Here is a 16,433-nt window from a genome sequence, read left to right as displayed (position 1 = left end):
TTACCAGGGATGACCAGGAATGGTCCGGGACACATGGAACGTTCCAGCACAAAGCAGCCCAGTCAGTGGACAGACACAAAAAGAGCGCTGTGTTGATGACACACTAGACTGACTGCCATCAACTCCAGAGGGCACAGACTACTGCACTGCCTGGGCAAGAAGAGATAGACCAGGATTCTGTATAACCCCATAAACAACACACACATCCACACTCGCACACACACAAAACATTCAAGATACACTGGCACGTTGGCTCACATCCACACCTACAAACAAACACACACTCACAAACAAATAGTCTGGGCTCATTTGGAATGGAAATCCTACACCCCTCTGGGCTCTTAAAGCACTTCTCCATTGATGGGCACTTTGCAGGGACTATCACCCCTTTGTACGGGCTGGCTGTGCCTGCCAAGCCTGCCAAGCCTCAGACAATCTCAGGGGCACAGCGTGGTTTAGCATTCTTAAAGTGGGGTTCTGTGGATGAAAAGGAGAGTGTTGCTGAGGCCGGGACCACAGAGAAAGGAGTCAGAGACCTAACTTACTTTATCAGCACTCAACTATGCTTCTATATAAAGCAAGGAGCTCGGAACTCGGTGTCCTTTCTTTTTACAATAACACAATCATAAATTGCTAAGCTTGCAAAAATAAAAATGACACACACACACACATATATATATATATATAGCAAGGAAGCTGGACACTTTCTTTTCATAATAAAAAAAAAACACAATAAAACGACAAATAGTTCCAGTAAAACATTAAATATCAAAGCTATAAAAAATAACATGGCAGATTGGCTGGCACACAGAGTGACTGCAGACAGACATTGCGGTTTGCCTTCAGTCAAAAAATAAGGACCTAACTACTCCGCTTGAGTGAGAGCAAGCAAAAGCCAGCCATTTAAATGCCCATTAATCAACTTTGCATTGGTTCTCCATCAGTCAGGTCAAGTGAACTCTAGTGTATTTCCCAGTGGACTAGCCTTTGCTTTGCCAAGATCCCAGGCTGCCATTACAAATCTATAATCACTTACTTCTCTGTGCATTTTACAGTGGATGCATCCACTACAGACAGAATGAGGCCATACACACCTAAATTATGTATTATCACATGGAAGATTTTAACATTTTAACAGCTACTTGTTTATGAATAAAGACTGTGATGAAATCAGTTGTGTTAGGTTAAAAAACGACTACATCATAATACATTACAGATTGGCATATTAAGATGTTTGGGGATGCATGTACGGTATGTGTATTAACAGAAACTGACAGACTGACACACACACACACACACCACACCACACCACACACACACACACACACACACACACACACACACACACACACACACACACACACACACACACACACACACACACACACACACAATTGCTCTTATTCTTATTATATAACATATAGAGGAAGAGTAACAGAAGGAAAGTGAAATCGAGGGATAGATGAATAAAAGGAGAGTGAATGAGAGAGAGACAGATGTGTTTAAGCTCAGTCCGTTTCCATTAAGATGACTAATGTTTGGAGTTGAAGTGGGACTCCGGGACATCTCCCATTCACAGCCCCCACATACAGTAACGCTCTCCTTCTACTTCCCAGTCCAACTGAATAAAACCCATATGGACTGTATAAACTCACTTTCCTCGTTGGGAGGACTCACCTCCCGTTTACCATGACTTCACTACAGCTTGTCCCTGTGCACATAGCCATGACATAAATCTGTGTGCAAAACAAGCCAACTAATACGTACGTAAACATTTACAGTACATTAAAATACAATACAGAGAAAGGAAGGCTGGCTGGAACACAGCCATTCTGACCATTTCTGAAAGATGAAAACAATAGCACATTTTTGGTGGACCTGTAAACAGATTGTTGGAATTCAATAATGTGTTACATTTACTTTTTACCAAACCTAAATATGCTGCACTGACAGCATATTCTGAAACATTGCATACATTTTTTTTTTTACTGCAGAAGGCCTTCTTACAGTGGTAGCCTACACACTTCAATGCAAAAGATCAACTGCCTGTTCAGCTGTTAAATCCTATTGTATGTCATAAACCACGGTCCCTGTCGAATGCAAAGGTTAGAGCAAAAACTTCAAATTATAATAGCCTATCTAATAGGCCCAATTAAATGAGAGATACGCCTGGTCATTACTTGTATGGATAGTGAGGTGAAATAGAGAATAACTGTTGCTTCGTGAGGTATCTCTACATGAAAATACATGTAGAAAAAAGTATGCCTTATTTACTTTGAAGAACTACAAAATAGGGATTTTGTCAGACAGCAGACGCAGCAGCTCTATGGAGATGAGATGATTACTTGGAATGAAATAATGAAGTCATCAAATAAAACAAATGTAATATATACTACACAATAACTGAAATATTTTATAAAAGTAAAGTGAATAAATGATGGTTAACAAGTGAGCCGTAATGGGCAGTCACTACCTGTCACACCCTGACCATAGTTTGCTTTGTATGTTTCTATGTTTTGGTTGGTCAGGGTGTGATCTGAGTGGGCATTCTATGTTGTGTGTCTAGTTTGTCTGTTTCTGTGTTTGGCCTGATATGGTTCTCAATCAGAGGCAGGTGTTAGTCATTGTCTCTGATTGGGAACCATATTTAGGTAGCCTGTTTGGTATTGGGTTAGAAAAAGGAAATAGACAGGTGGGCGGTCGACCCAGGGAGAGTGCCGGAGCCCGCCTGGGATTCGCTGGAGCAGTGTGAAGAGGGTTATAGGAGAATGGAGTTGGAGAGACGAGCACCGCGACGCGGATGGAAGCCCGAGAGTCAGCCCCAAAAATGTATTGGGGGGTGGCACACAGGGAGTGTGGCGAAGCCAGGTAGGAGACCTGCGCCAACTTCCTGTGCTTACCGGGGGGCTAGAGAGACTGGGCAGGCACCGTGTTATGCTTTGGAGCGCACGATGTCCCCAGTGCGGGTGCATAGCCCGGTGCGGTACATGCCAGCTCCGCGTATCGGCCGGGCTAGAGTGGGCATTGAGCCAAGTGCCATGAAGCCGGCTCTACGCATCTGGTCTCCAGTGCGTCTCCTTGGGCCGGCTTACATGGCACCAGCCTTGCGCATGGTGTCCCCGGTCCGCCTGCATAGCCCAGTGCGGGCTATTCCACCTCGCCGCACTGGCAGGGCGACCGGGAGCATTCAACCAGGTAAGGTTGGGCAGGCTCGGTGCTCAAGAGCTCCAGTGCGCCTGCACGGTCCGGTCTATCCAGTACCACCTCCACGCACCAGCCCTCCGGTGGCAGCTCCCCGCACCAGGCTGCACCAGGCTTCCTGTGCGTGTCCTCGGCCCAGTGCCACCAGTGCCAGCACCACGCACCAGGCCTACAGTGCGCTTTGCCTGTCTAGCGCTGCTGGAGCCTTCCTCCTCTACAGCGCTGCCGGAGTCTCCCGCCTGTTCAGCGCTGCCGGAGTCTCCCGCCTGTCCAGCGCTGCCAGAGCTGCCAGTCTGCAAGGAGCTGCCAGTCTGCAAGGAGCTGCCAGAGCTGCCAGTCTGCAAGGAGCTGCCAGTGTGCAAGGAGCTGCCAGTCTGCATGGAGCAGCCAGCGCCGCCAGTCTGCATGGAGCAGCCAGAGCCGCCAGTCTGCATGGAGCAGCCAGAGCCGCCAGTCTGCATGGAGCAGCCAGAGCCGTCAGTCTGCATGGAGCAGCCAGAGCCGCCAGTCAGCATGGAGCAGCCAGAGCCGCCAGTCAGCATGGAGCAGCCAGAGGCGCCAGAGCCCCTTAGTCCGGCGCTGCAAGAACTTCCGCCCCTCAGCCCAGAGGCGCCAGAGCCCATCAGCCCAGAGGCGCCAGAGCCCCCGCCCCTCTGTACCGACCTGCCCCTCTGTCCCGAGCTGCCCTTCTGTCCCGAGCTGCCCCTCTGTCCCGAGCTGCCCCTCTGTCCCGAGCTGCCCCTCAGTCCAGTGGGGTCGTGTAGAAGGGTCGCTGTGGGTAGGAGGCCACGGAGGCGGACAATGAAGCGGACTAAGACTATGGTGAAGTGGGGGCCACGTCCAGCACCAGAGCCGCCACCGCGGACAGATTCTCACCCAGACCCTCCCCAATAGGTTCAGGTTTTGCGGCCGGAGTCCGCACCTTTGGGGGGGTACTGTCACACCCTGACCATAGTTTGCTTTGTATGTTTCTATGTTTTGGTTGGTCAGGGTGTGATCTGAGTGGGCATTCTAAGTTGTGTGTCTAGTTTGTCTGTTTCTGTGTTTGGCCTGATATGGTTCTCAATCAGAGGCAGGTGTTAGTCATTGTCTCTGATTGGGAACCATATTTAGGTAGCCTGTTTGGTGTTGGGTTTTGTGGGTGATTGTTTGCTGTGTTAGTGTTTGTGCCACACGGGACTGTTTTCGGGTTTTCACTTTGTTGTTTTGGTTATGTGTTCATGTTCAGTTTTCTAATTAAAAAACCATGGACAACTACCGCGCTGCATTTTGGTCCTCCTCTCCTTCGACACAAGAAAACCGTAACACTACCATCATGGGACTTTTATTAATTGTTTTATTCTGTGTTGTTACAGAATTCAACCCACATAATGCATAGTGCATTTAACATTTGAAAAAATGATTGAAACTGAAATCGGAAACCGTGATTATAAAAAAACAAATGTAAAGCCTACAAATGTCAATGGAAAAGGTGAAACGTTTGTTCGATCGTTTAACTGTGCTTCAGATTGGATCGCAATGAGCAAAATACTTCAAATAGCTGGATCTATTTACTAATGTGAAGTAGGTCCAATAAATGAGAGAAGGGATGAATGGTAGCCTATCCAAACTTGTTGTAGGCCTATAGGCTATTTCAAGAGTTGCCTATGAAACCATCACAGTCAGAAAAGGGGAGGAGTTTTAATATACTATATAATTAATTTCAAATTATTTTAGAATGCAAAGATAAAATAAAGATTTAGAGATTTTTGATCTCTTCTTACTAACGGCAAATGATTAAATCTCGTTATTATATTTAACTACCTGTTTTTTGTTATAAATAAGAATGTCATCATATATTCCCCATTTGCACAAGGCTACTACTAGGCTTCTCTTGCCTTCTTGCGATGCAAGACTTCAACCACTAGAAACTGTGCGTACCCATGGTCTACAGTGTGTGGGAGGATAAGCACATTCTCATGTCAAATTCAGTTTTTATAAATGGCAAATTTTGCGTGAAAACTGGCTAACACATATTTTGTGCATACGCAACGTTTACAAATGAGGCCCCAGACCTGGGTTCAAATAGTATTTGAAATAGTGCTTGATGGAGCTTGCCTGGCACATTAGAGCCAATGGAATAGTTCCAAATGTGCAAACCCCGTCCATCTGGCAGACAGGCTTAATTGAACGCTCAAAGTATTTGAAAGAAAACAAATACGAGTTTATTTCTCATTCCACATCTCATATAGAGGCCTAACAATGGAACCCTCTCTCTCTCTCTTACTCTCTTTCTCTCTCTCGCTCTCTCACTCTTTCTCTCTCTCAGCGTTACTGTAGCCAACCCTTCCCTGTCCAAAAGGAGGGTTCGGTCTCACATAGAGCCAGGTATGGGCAGTGATAGTTAGTGGCACAGTTGGCCATGCAGCCTCAAGGCCAAGACAGAGCAGCTGCTCAATGGGAATCATCTCATCTTATCCTCATCAAACAGTCCGCCAATCTCAGAGGAGAGCAGAGGCATGCTTTATCCAGGAGAGGTGCCAGTTATCAGATGCTAGCTGGGCTATAAAAGGGGGGTGATAGGAAGGAGAACATTGAAGAAAAGCCTCAGTGCCTCAATTTATCTATGCTGAGATCGACATGTTTGATACAGTGCAGAAGATAGACCGATTTGACTTTTCTCTTCCAACACAACATATAAAACCATCCATAACTTCTAAACCCCTTAGCTAAGCCTACTTTCAGGGTATTCATGATCCACCATATGTTTCACAATTTAAAAGAAGTTAAAGGAAAGCACAAAGAAGACAAGCTGTGAATTAATAGCCAACTATTTAAAATCCTCAGTTGGGACAAACGCTTCCTGACTCCAAAGTTATCTGGGCCTGACTTGCCAAGCCTTTGACAGACAATGACAACTCCTTATTTTTATGGGTTACTGAAATGGTGAGAGAGAGAGAGAAAGTGGGGAAGAAAAAGAGAGATGAGAGAGAAAGGCTGAGAGTAACAGAGAGATCCAAAAAATCTATGGAGAGAGATAGCGAATGACTCGTTTCAAGAAACTAGGCGTATATCACATGTCACTACTTCACAGGAGCAGCATTTGAACGTAAACATTATTTAAAAAAAAATCTAAATAAGTTGTGAAACATGTGAACTTCATATGCCTTAATAACAAACTAGTATTTCATCCATAAAATTGTTAAATTACAAGCCCTGTTGGTTTAGCCATGGAAATAAACAAGAACCTTCCCACTGGCCATGATTGGCTGAGATAATGCATGGGCTGGACATGCCGGGAGATGAGTTTGGATTGGTCTGCCACGTAGCAGGCTTCTGTCTATAACGTGAGCTGTTCAGTATGTGTTGACAGCCCTTTTTTATTTTATTTTTTACCTTTATTTAAATAGGCAAGTCAGTTAAGAACAAATTCTTATTTTCAATGACAGCCTAGGAACAGTGGGTTAACTGCCTGTTCAGGGGCAGAACGACAGATTTGTACCTTGTCAGCTTGGGGGTTTGAACTTGCAACCTTGCGGATACTAGTCCAACACTCTAACCACTAGGCTACCCTGCCGCCCTACTGTACCTAGCATTATATGATATAACGTTAGCCATCGAGAACAACAAATGTTTTGCTACTTTCCCCAACATTGATGCCCTAAATTTAGCTGGTGCTATCGACAGATCAGAAGGAAAAAGTGATGGGCTACTTTCTGCACACACCACGGTCAGTATGAACCGGAGTGACTTGACACAAAGCTGGCCAAACAAGATGTAGCTACAAACAAAATGGAGTTAAATGGCTCCAGTCTGATAAGTTTCTAATTTTGTCAGAAAGTAATTTTCATCGCAAGTTAAAGTGTACTGTTTGTTAGCTAGCAAACATTAGCTTGCTGGATCGCTAGTTAACGTCATGTGTATGAACTGTGTTACAATATTATTTGAATCAGAAAACCATTTGCATTGATAGTTATAGCCTAATGTTAACTAGCTAACATTGAACCTAGTTTGTTAGGTTTAACCACCTGCAGATTCATACTACAGCTATGACAATGTCTGTATTGGTAGTAGTATGAGTTGGGGTTATGCCGGTTCATCGTTTAGCTAGCTAGCTACATGTCTAAACAAAAGTTTCTACTTTGGTTAGTTTATTACATGACCCATCAAATTAGCAGGTGTATATGGGCGTGATTAAGGCCATCTATTGTATTTCATGAACATGGGCACATGTCTAGACAATAGTGACTCTTCCACTTAGCTAGATGTGGGTGAGGGGTGGTTATATGGTTATATATATTATATATATATATATTTCCTTCACATGACTCATCAATTTAGACAAGTGTGTCAGGTAAGCGTCATCTAAAAATATAAAATATTTTTTATCTTGACATTTTCTGTTTTTGATATTGCTACTATGCAAGTACTATCACTGTACCGTTTACATCTTCTGTATCCTCTGCATGTGACAAATAAACATAGATTTTATTCGATATAGTGTGTGTTTACCACATGGCCTCACATGTGAATCCTTAAAGAGATGGGTGGGGTTTAAGGCTTAAGAGGGTGTGAAGGATACTGAAGGGGTGTAGACAAAGAAGAGCTCTCCAGTAGGTGACCCAAATATTCAATGGCCATTTTCTAAGAAGTGGGTTTACAAGTTTATCAACTTTCCCATTGTTCCTCAACTGCAGTGTATGATATACCATTTTCTAGCTCTGAGTCTCTACTTTTATCCAATGTAAACAATACAATTTCAAATGTTGCTACATAAGACCGACTTGAGGTGGTCGGTCACATATATACAAAAGTATGTGGACACCCCTTCAAATGAGTGGATTCGGCTATTTCAGCCACACCCGTTGCTGACAGGTATATAAAATCGAGCACACATTCATGTTATCTCCATAGACAAACATTGGCAGCAAAATTTCAACGTGGCACAGTCAGAGGATGCCACCTTTCCAATAAGTTAGTTAGTGAAATGTATGGCCTACTAAAGCTGCATCGGGCAACTGTAAGTGCTGTTATTGTGAAGTGGAAACGTCAAGGTGCAAATTGGCTCAGCCACAAATTGGTAGGTCACACAAGCTCACAGAACAGGACCACAGAGTGCTGTGCGTAAAAATTGTCTGTCCTCAGTTGCAACAATTACTAATGAGTTCCAAATTGCCTCTGGAAGCAACGTCAGCAGAATAACTGTTTGTCTGGAAATTCATGAAATGGGTTTCCATGGCCGAGCTGCCATACACAAGCCTAAGATCACCATGTGCAATGCCAAGCGTCGGCTGGAGTGGTGTAAAGCTCGCCGCTATTGGACTCTGGAGCAGTGGAAACCTGTTCTCTGGAGTGATGAATCACGCTTCACCATCTGGCAGTCTGACAGATGAATCTGGAGGTTTGGAGGATTCCAGGAGAACACTACCTTCCCCAATGCATAGTGCCATCTGTAAAGTTTGGTGGAGAATGAATAATGGTCTGGGGTTGTTTTTCATGGTTCGGGCTAGGAACCTTAGTTCCAGTGAAGGGAAATCTTAACACTACAGCATACATTGACATTCTAAACAGACCTAATCGCCCAACATCAGTGCCCAACCTCACTAATGCTCTTGTGGCTGAATGTTAGCAAGTCTCTGAAGAAATGTTCCAACATCTAGTGGAATGCCTTCCCAGAAGAGTGGAGGCTGTTATAACAGCAAAGCAGGACCAACTCCATATTAATGCTCATGATTTTGGAATGAGACGTTCGACGAGCAATGTCCACATACTTTTGGCCATGTGTAAATCCTCCAACAACCTCTGGAGACTGGCTCTCATTGATAGCAAAGTGTAAATAATGTGAAACATTAGCTTTGGAAAGAAAGATAAATATTGCTGCCAAGTAGAATGGGCTTTCGGTCATGTTGAGGAACAAGAGAAAGGCTACACAACATTTTGTGACAAGAGTTTTCTTTTTTGTGCTCATTTGGTAAGAAAGTAATATTCACAATAGTGAATCATGGACTAATCATTGCAGGATAGGGGGTTTTGGAGGAGAAGCCACAGTAACAGGATTTAGATTGCAGGCGGCCAAATGAAGCCAGCAGTGGAAGCCAAGATCAACAGGCTTGACCAAAGTCATTAACCCAAACTCCAACTTTTAACTTAAAACATTCATGTTTCTACACAGAATACTGCTGACATGCCAGAAAACACATGTCCACACAGAGAGAACCATTGTTAGTAACCCCACTTCTGATCTCGAGTCCTGTTGAAATGGCTTCCTTAAATAATCGGAAATTATTGCTTTGTTTACATTAACTAATTGTTGAATTAATTAATAACACACAGTAGGAGTACCTCATCACAATAATGCACTCTGGTCCATATCTATCTTTTTAATGACGATGAGGTTTGAAATCACAGATCGGCAGGGGACGTGTGGCTCAGTGGCTTCTGGACACCAGCGTTACTAGCCAGCCAAGCCAAGCCAGCAGCCAGGAGGTAACAGGCTGCATTGTGAGGGGAAGGAAAGGCAGCCCCCAGCCCAGCCGTCTTTAATTTAATTTACACGGGGGGACAGGAGAGGGAGTGACGATGACAGATAAGTGGCCGGGGCCAGTCAGGCCAGTCAAGTGTCAGGACCGTTGGCATCTGCAATGACACAGTGGTACCGTCAGTCAGTGGCTGACTGCTATCACGAAAGAATTAATGACCTTTGAAAGGGAAAGAATCTCCCTCAGTCTCATTTCCACACCACACACGTGCGCGCGCACACACACACACACACACACACACACACACACACACACACACACACACACACACACACACACACACACACACACACACACACACACACACACACACGTCTCATTTCCACCCCTAGCCCGCCCCCTCTGGAGTTCCAGGAAGTGCAGTCTAATGTTTTCCAGTCAGGTGGACGTGGGGGGTACAGAGCAGTCAGATAAAAAATAATATCCATCTCTCTCTCTGTCTGGGGTTTCCTGTTGTCCAGGCAGCAACTGGACAGGACATAGCCTGGTGGTCCCAGATATGTTTGTGCTGTCTTGGCAACTCAACACAGGAGTTGGCAAGATGGCACAAACAGATCTGTGACCAGACTAGACAGGACGGGATGGGGAGTGACTGGGTAAACTGGAGCTTATCTCTCAGGCCCTTGGCTCACACAGGCATTCCACTCTTCTTGCTGGTGCGGAAGACAGACTCACAGTGGGGTTTCCATATGCGTCACTGTGATACAGGAAATGGTCAGCCAGGATGGTCAGTCAGTCAGGGACAGGGGAGGCAAACGTTAACGCTAGCTGTCACAGTCCAAGGGACACATCATCCTCCAGACCTTGATTCAAATAGTATTTATGTTCTTTTAAAGACTAACGGTTCCTTTGGTTCCATCATCAGACAACAATTAAAATCATCATCCTAACTCTTCTAGCAGAAATAGATACTGCCAACTATGAGTTAACCAAGAAACACAGACTCTAGCATTGTTTTTCTACTTATCAAAGGCCAACTTTACTTGCAATACTATAGTAAGTACAGATATTCCACTAAGGTTCCTGAAACTCTAAATTCACTCTGGTCAAAACTTAATCTCTTGGCCTGTGTCTCAGGTCCCAAAGACTTAAATGGACAGATATTCCCCAATAGTTCCTCCATATGAGTTGATGAAAGCTCTAGCCTAAATGCACTTACACTGACTGGGCTTTTTTCTGGCCAAAACATAATCTCTTGGTCCCAGGTCCCAAAGACTTTGGGTCAGAGTCAGGACATGACATCATAATGTGGAGGAGGAGAGTGCATAGTATGACTAGAGAGCGGATCTGCAGATCACATCTGATTTAAAGCCCAGAATGTTCTAGAATGTCACCAGATACATTTTATGGGCCTACTATAGCAGATAGCAGAAGGGGATATAGTAGAGGCAGGCACTCAACAAATGCAGGATTTCAATAAAACCCCCATTTCCCATAGTCTACTACATACAGTATACCACATAAGAGGCACATCAATGAATAGGAATCTGATTTGTGCGCCGTTTGAAGGATGGTGTAATTGCATTTGCCGGTGATCGGAAGTGGTGTAAATCAGGTAAATGGTCTAGTTTCACAGACAGTTACCAGGACCATGGAGGATAAGCAGCAGCTGTAACACACATCACTCTGTGAGTGTCAGTTTAAGGGCTGGTTTAGAAGTAGTGTACAAAAGTCCTGGGTTTAGACCAGAAGGTCACCGCCTGGCTTTGCATGGGCTCTCCAGACTATTGAGTTTAGGAAATTATTGCATTGGGGATTTGACTGGATATATTATCTGCACTTGGGAAACGTCCAGTATCTGCAGATCCACAGATTCTCAAACCCAACAAACGCTTCCCTTGTTCTTTGTGGTTCTATCTTTACATCTTTATTCCTGCAGATCATACATGCTGCCATCATGTCTATGGGATTATTACCATAGTACCATAACCTCCCCAGTCCCCACAATAGATTTGAAGCCATAATTATATCCAGGGGGCTCAGATAACATGCTCTCCAATAGTCTGCTTCAGCATGATTGCACATCTCGATCCAAGAATTTGCTTAAAAACCAAACGACTGAGAACAGAAGGCGCAAATGTAAAATCGAGGCCGCATAGATGGTCATTCGAAGTATAGATATTCATCCTATAGTAGTCGCATAATATGTGGAGTACATACAATATAAGCTATAGTACAAAGTCCATGCCGTATGTCATGCACAATCAACGTGGCACACTGTATCAACAACATGTTCGAGTTGAGTAAAGGGAAGGAATTAGAGGCTTTTATATATATATATATATATATATATATATATATATATATATATATATATATATATATATATATATATATATATATATATATATATATATATATATAAAAAGCCTCTAATTCCTTCCCTTTACTCATATATATATATTTAAAATGTTACCTCTTTTTCTCCCCAATTTCGTGGTATCCAATTGTTTTTAGTAGCTACTATCTTGTCTCATCGCTACAACTCCCGTACTGGCTTGGGAGAGACGAAGGTTGAAAGTCATGAGTCCTCCAATACACAACTCAACCAAGCCGCACTGCTTCTTAACACAGCGCGCATCCAACCCAGAAGCCAGCCGCACCAATGTGTCGGAGGAAACACTGTGCACCTGGCAACCTTGGTTAGCATGCACTGCGCCCGGCCCGTCAAGGATATCCCTACCGGCCAAGCCCTCCCTAACCCGGACGATGCTGGGCCAATTGTGCATCGCCCCACGGACCTCTCGGTCGCGGCCGGTTGCGACAGAGCCTGGGCGCGAACCCAGAGTGAATTAGAGGCTTTTTGAAGAGTTTAAGGGTTGCTTTAAAATCCTGTTGACCAATCTGAAAATATTAATGTGAACTAACTTGGAGAAAGAATGGAGGTAAAGAGTGAGTTTGGCATGCCTGGCTGTGAAGGATAAGTAGTAGGGTCGGTGTGGAGAGACAGAGAGTGGATGGAATCTGTCACCACATTGGCTGAGGTGATATTTTCCCTGCTGAGGCTGGCCAATAATCCTGCATATAAATAAATAAAGAGGGAGAGAGAGAGAGAGAGAGAGAGCAGAATGGATGGGCTTTGGCTGGGCTAAATAGAGACTGCAAATCACTCAGTGGAGTGAAAGAATTAGAGTTACTGTATGTATGGGATCAAAAAGCTGACTCACTTACAGAGGGTTACATTTTGACTTGTGATGGTTCGGAAATATACTGAAAAACCACTACCTGATTACACAGAGATGGGGAATTGCTGGTCTTGCTGTGCCGGAACCAAAACAATTTGAAACACCAAGAGCAGAAAGGCAGCAGGGAAGGAGTAGAGGAGTAGAGCCTAGGGCTAGTATTCACAACAACCTCTACTGTAAGCAGAAGTAAAATACCCCATACTCATGTATTCCTGTGTCCAAGTCATTATGGGTAGTGAGTGACTCTAATGTCAGCAAGTGGCATATCATTCATCAAATACTGCTGAGAAGTGGACTCTCTTTTTTTAGAACAGCAACACCTGCAAGTCTGCACTATACAGTGCCTTCAGAAAGTATTCATACCCCTTCTTATTGCACTTTGTGTTGTGTTACAGCCTGAATTCAAAATGGATTACTTTTTTCTTCTTCTCACCCATCTCCACACAATACTCCATAAGTGGAAACATGTTTTTAGAAATGTTTGTACATGTATTTAAAATGAAATACAGAAATATCTTATTTACACAAGTATTCACACCCCTGAGTCAACCCTGTACAAGCACCTTTGGCGGCAATTACAGATGGGAGTCTTTTGGGTTAAGTCTCTAAGAGTTTTGTACACTTGAATTGTACAATATTTGCCCATTATTCTTTAAAAATGCCTGTATCTTTGTAGTGACTGGGTGTATTTATATACCATCCAAAGCCCAATTTAATAACTTCACCATGCTCAAATGGATATTCAGCATCTCCTTTTTTTATCTATCAATCGGTGCCCTTCTTTGCGAGGCATTGAAAAACCTCCCTGGTCTATGTGGTTGAATCAGCGCTTGAAATGCACTACTCAATTGGACTGTACAAAAAATTGTATGTGTGGGGTACAGGGATGGGGTAGTCATTCAAAAATCACATTAACCACTATTATTGAACACAGAATGAGCCCATGCAACTTATTATGCAATTTGTTAAGTACATTTTTACTCCTGAACTTATTTAGACTTGCCATAACAAAGGGGTTGAATATTCAAGACGTTTCAGCTTTTATTTATTTTTTCATTTCTAAAATGTTCTACAAACAAAATTCCACATTTACATTATGGGGTATTATGTGTGGATCATTGACACAAAATCTAAATGTAATCCATTTTAAATACAGGTTGTAACACAACAAAATGTGGATAAAGTAAAGAAGTGTTGTAGCGATGTGCACTGAGAGTCAGGAAGCAAGTTCAAATCAAATCAAATTTTATTTGTCACATACACATGGTTAGCAGATGTTAATGCGAGTGTAGCGAAATGCTTGTGCTTCTAGTTCCGACAATGCAGTAATAACCAACGAGTAAGCTAACCGAACAATTCCACAACTACTACCTTATACACACAAGTGTAAAGGGATAAAGAATATGTGCATAAAGATATATGAATGAGTGATGATACAGAACGGCATAGGCAAGATGCAGTAGATGGTATAGAGTACAGTATATACATATGAGATGAGTAATGTAGGATATATAAACATAGTGGGATAGTTTAAAGTGGCTAGTAATACATGTATTACATAAAGATGGCATGATGCGGTAGATGCAGCAAGATGCAGCAGTTTAAATGAGTACAGTATATACATATACGTATGAGATGAGTAATGTCGGGTATGTAAACATTATATTAAGTGGCATTGTTTAAAGTGGCTAGCGATACATTTTTACATCAATTTCCATTATTAAAGTGGCTGGAGTTGAGTCAGTATGTTGGCAGCAGCCACTCAATGTTAGTGGTGGCTGTTTAACAGTCTGATGGCCTTGAGATAAAAGCTGTTTTTCAGTCTCTCGGTCCCTGCTTTGATGCACCTGTACTGACCTCGCCTTCTGGATGATAGCGGGGTGAACAGGCAGTGGCTCGGGTGGTTGTTGTCCTTGATGATCTTTATGGCCTTCCTGTGACATTGGGTGGTGTAGGTGTCCTGGAGGGCAGGTAGTTTGCTCCCGGTGATGCGTTGTGCAGACCTCACTACCCTCTGGAGAGCCTTACGGTTGTGGGCGGAGCAGTTGCCGTACCAGGCGGTGATACAGCCTGACAGGATGCTCTCGATTGTGCATCTGTAGAAGTTTGTGAGTGCTTTTGGTGACAAGACAAATTTCTTCAGCCTCCTGAGGTTGAAGAGGCGCTGCTGCGCCTTCTTCACAACGCTGTCTGTGTGGGTGGACCAATTCAGTTTGTCTGTGATGTGTACGCCGAGGAACTTAAAACTTACTACCCACTCCACTACTGTCAGGGAGTGAGTGATTTAATCAATAAACAAAACATAATACAAAACAAGAAACACGAACAAGCACAGACATGAAACAGAAACAATGACGACTGGGGAAGAAACCAAAGGGAGTGACATATATAGGGAAGATAATCAAGGCAGTGATGAAGTCCAGGTGAGTGTCACTATGTGCGTAGCCATGGTGACAGGTGTGCACCATAACAAGCAGCCAGGTGACCTAGAGGCCAGAGAGGGAGCACACATGACAGGTGTGAATACTTTCTGAAGGGACTGTAGCTGTTGAAATGCCATGGAAATAGCACTTTGAGACAAAATGCATGATGTGCTTTGCTTTGGGGAGTTAGCAAGCCACAGTAGGCACATTTATTACATTTCTATTCAATTCTGAAGGAAGGATGTTCCTTTTTAGGGTATAAACTGAACTAATGTGCATGCTAATAATATAGCCACAGCATCCCCTTTACTGAGGAACTCTGCTTTGAGGTACATTCTCTACAAAAGGCATACATTTGATACAGACATCAGTGCATGAGCACAACGCATGAGATTGAAAGAAAGGGTAAAGGGGGACAGCGACAGTTAAAACGTATATCTGCTAAAACAAAGGGATTGACATCAGATGACCATATTTAGACATTAAACACTTGATTGGCCAAGATACCGTCAGAGGACAACTCATCATGGGTTAGTTCGGGTTCAACATAAATCGACAAACCAAAACATCTCAACCTTTCAATTTGATGCTCAAACTGGTCATGTTTATCTTGGTATTTCACACATGTTTGCAGGCTCTGAAAACTTGGTTTAGAATTATTATTATTATTTTTTATCATTCTGTATATTTGAGTACAACATCCAACACATCTGCCTTTCTTAATTTCTATTTTCTAATATAAACTTTTCTCCATGACTTTTACATTTCTCTCATGATCCAAATACACATCCTACATGATTGAGAAGAGATTAAGTATTTGAGATTATTTTTCCTGGAACAATCCCTGTAGACGATGAAATTTAATATATACGTGTGGGTTTAGGATTAATCTGAGAATGGGAGAGAGATTTCCACATGCAGGATTTAGAAGGTATTATTGAGAAAAATACACCTCCGTTCCCCACCCTTTTCCATAGTAACCAAAAGGCAAACAAATTATATATTCTAGTAATAGTAAGGATATCGCCATATGCCACAAACAGGCTGTGTCTGAAATCAAATGTTTACCACGAGACAAACAACTTAATCAAGTAGGAGACATTTCC

At 43.2% G+C, this 16,433-nt stretch overlaps 1 protein-coding gene across 4 annotated transcripts in view; it reads right to left on the bottom strand.

Moving 5' to 3' along the window:
* specc1 (sperm antigen with calponin homology and coiled-coil domains 1) overlaps window positions 1-16,433 on the bottom strand; it is a 169,114-nt gene that overhangs the window by 75,212 nt on the left and 77,469 nt on the right. The window lies entirely within an intron of this gene.

This window comes from Oncorhynchus tshawytscha, linkage group LG09, assembly GCF_018296145.1.
Source record: "Oncorhynchus tshawytscha isolate Ot180627B linkage group LG09, Otsh_v2.0, whole genome shotgun sequence".
NCBI lineage: Eukaryota > Metazoa > Chordata > Actinopteri > Salmoniformes > Salmonidae > Oncorhynchus > Oncorhynchus tshawytscha.
This window is presented reverse-complemented; position numbering and strand designations above follow the sequence as displayed.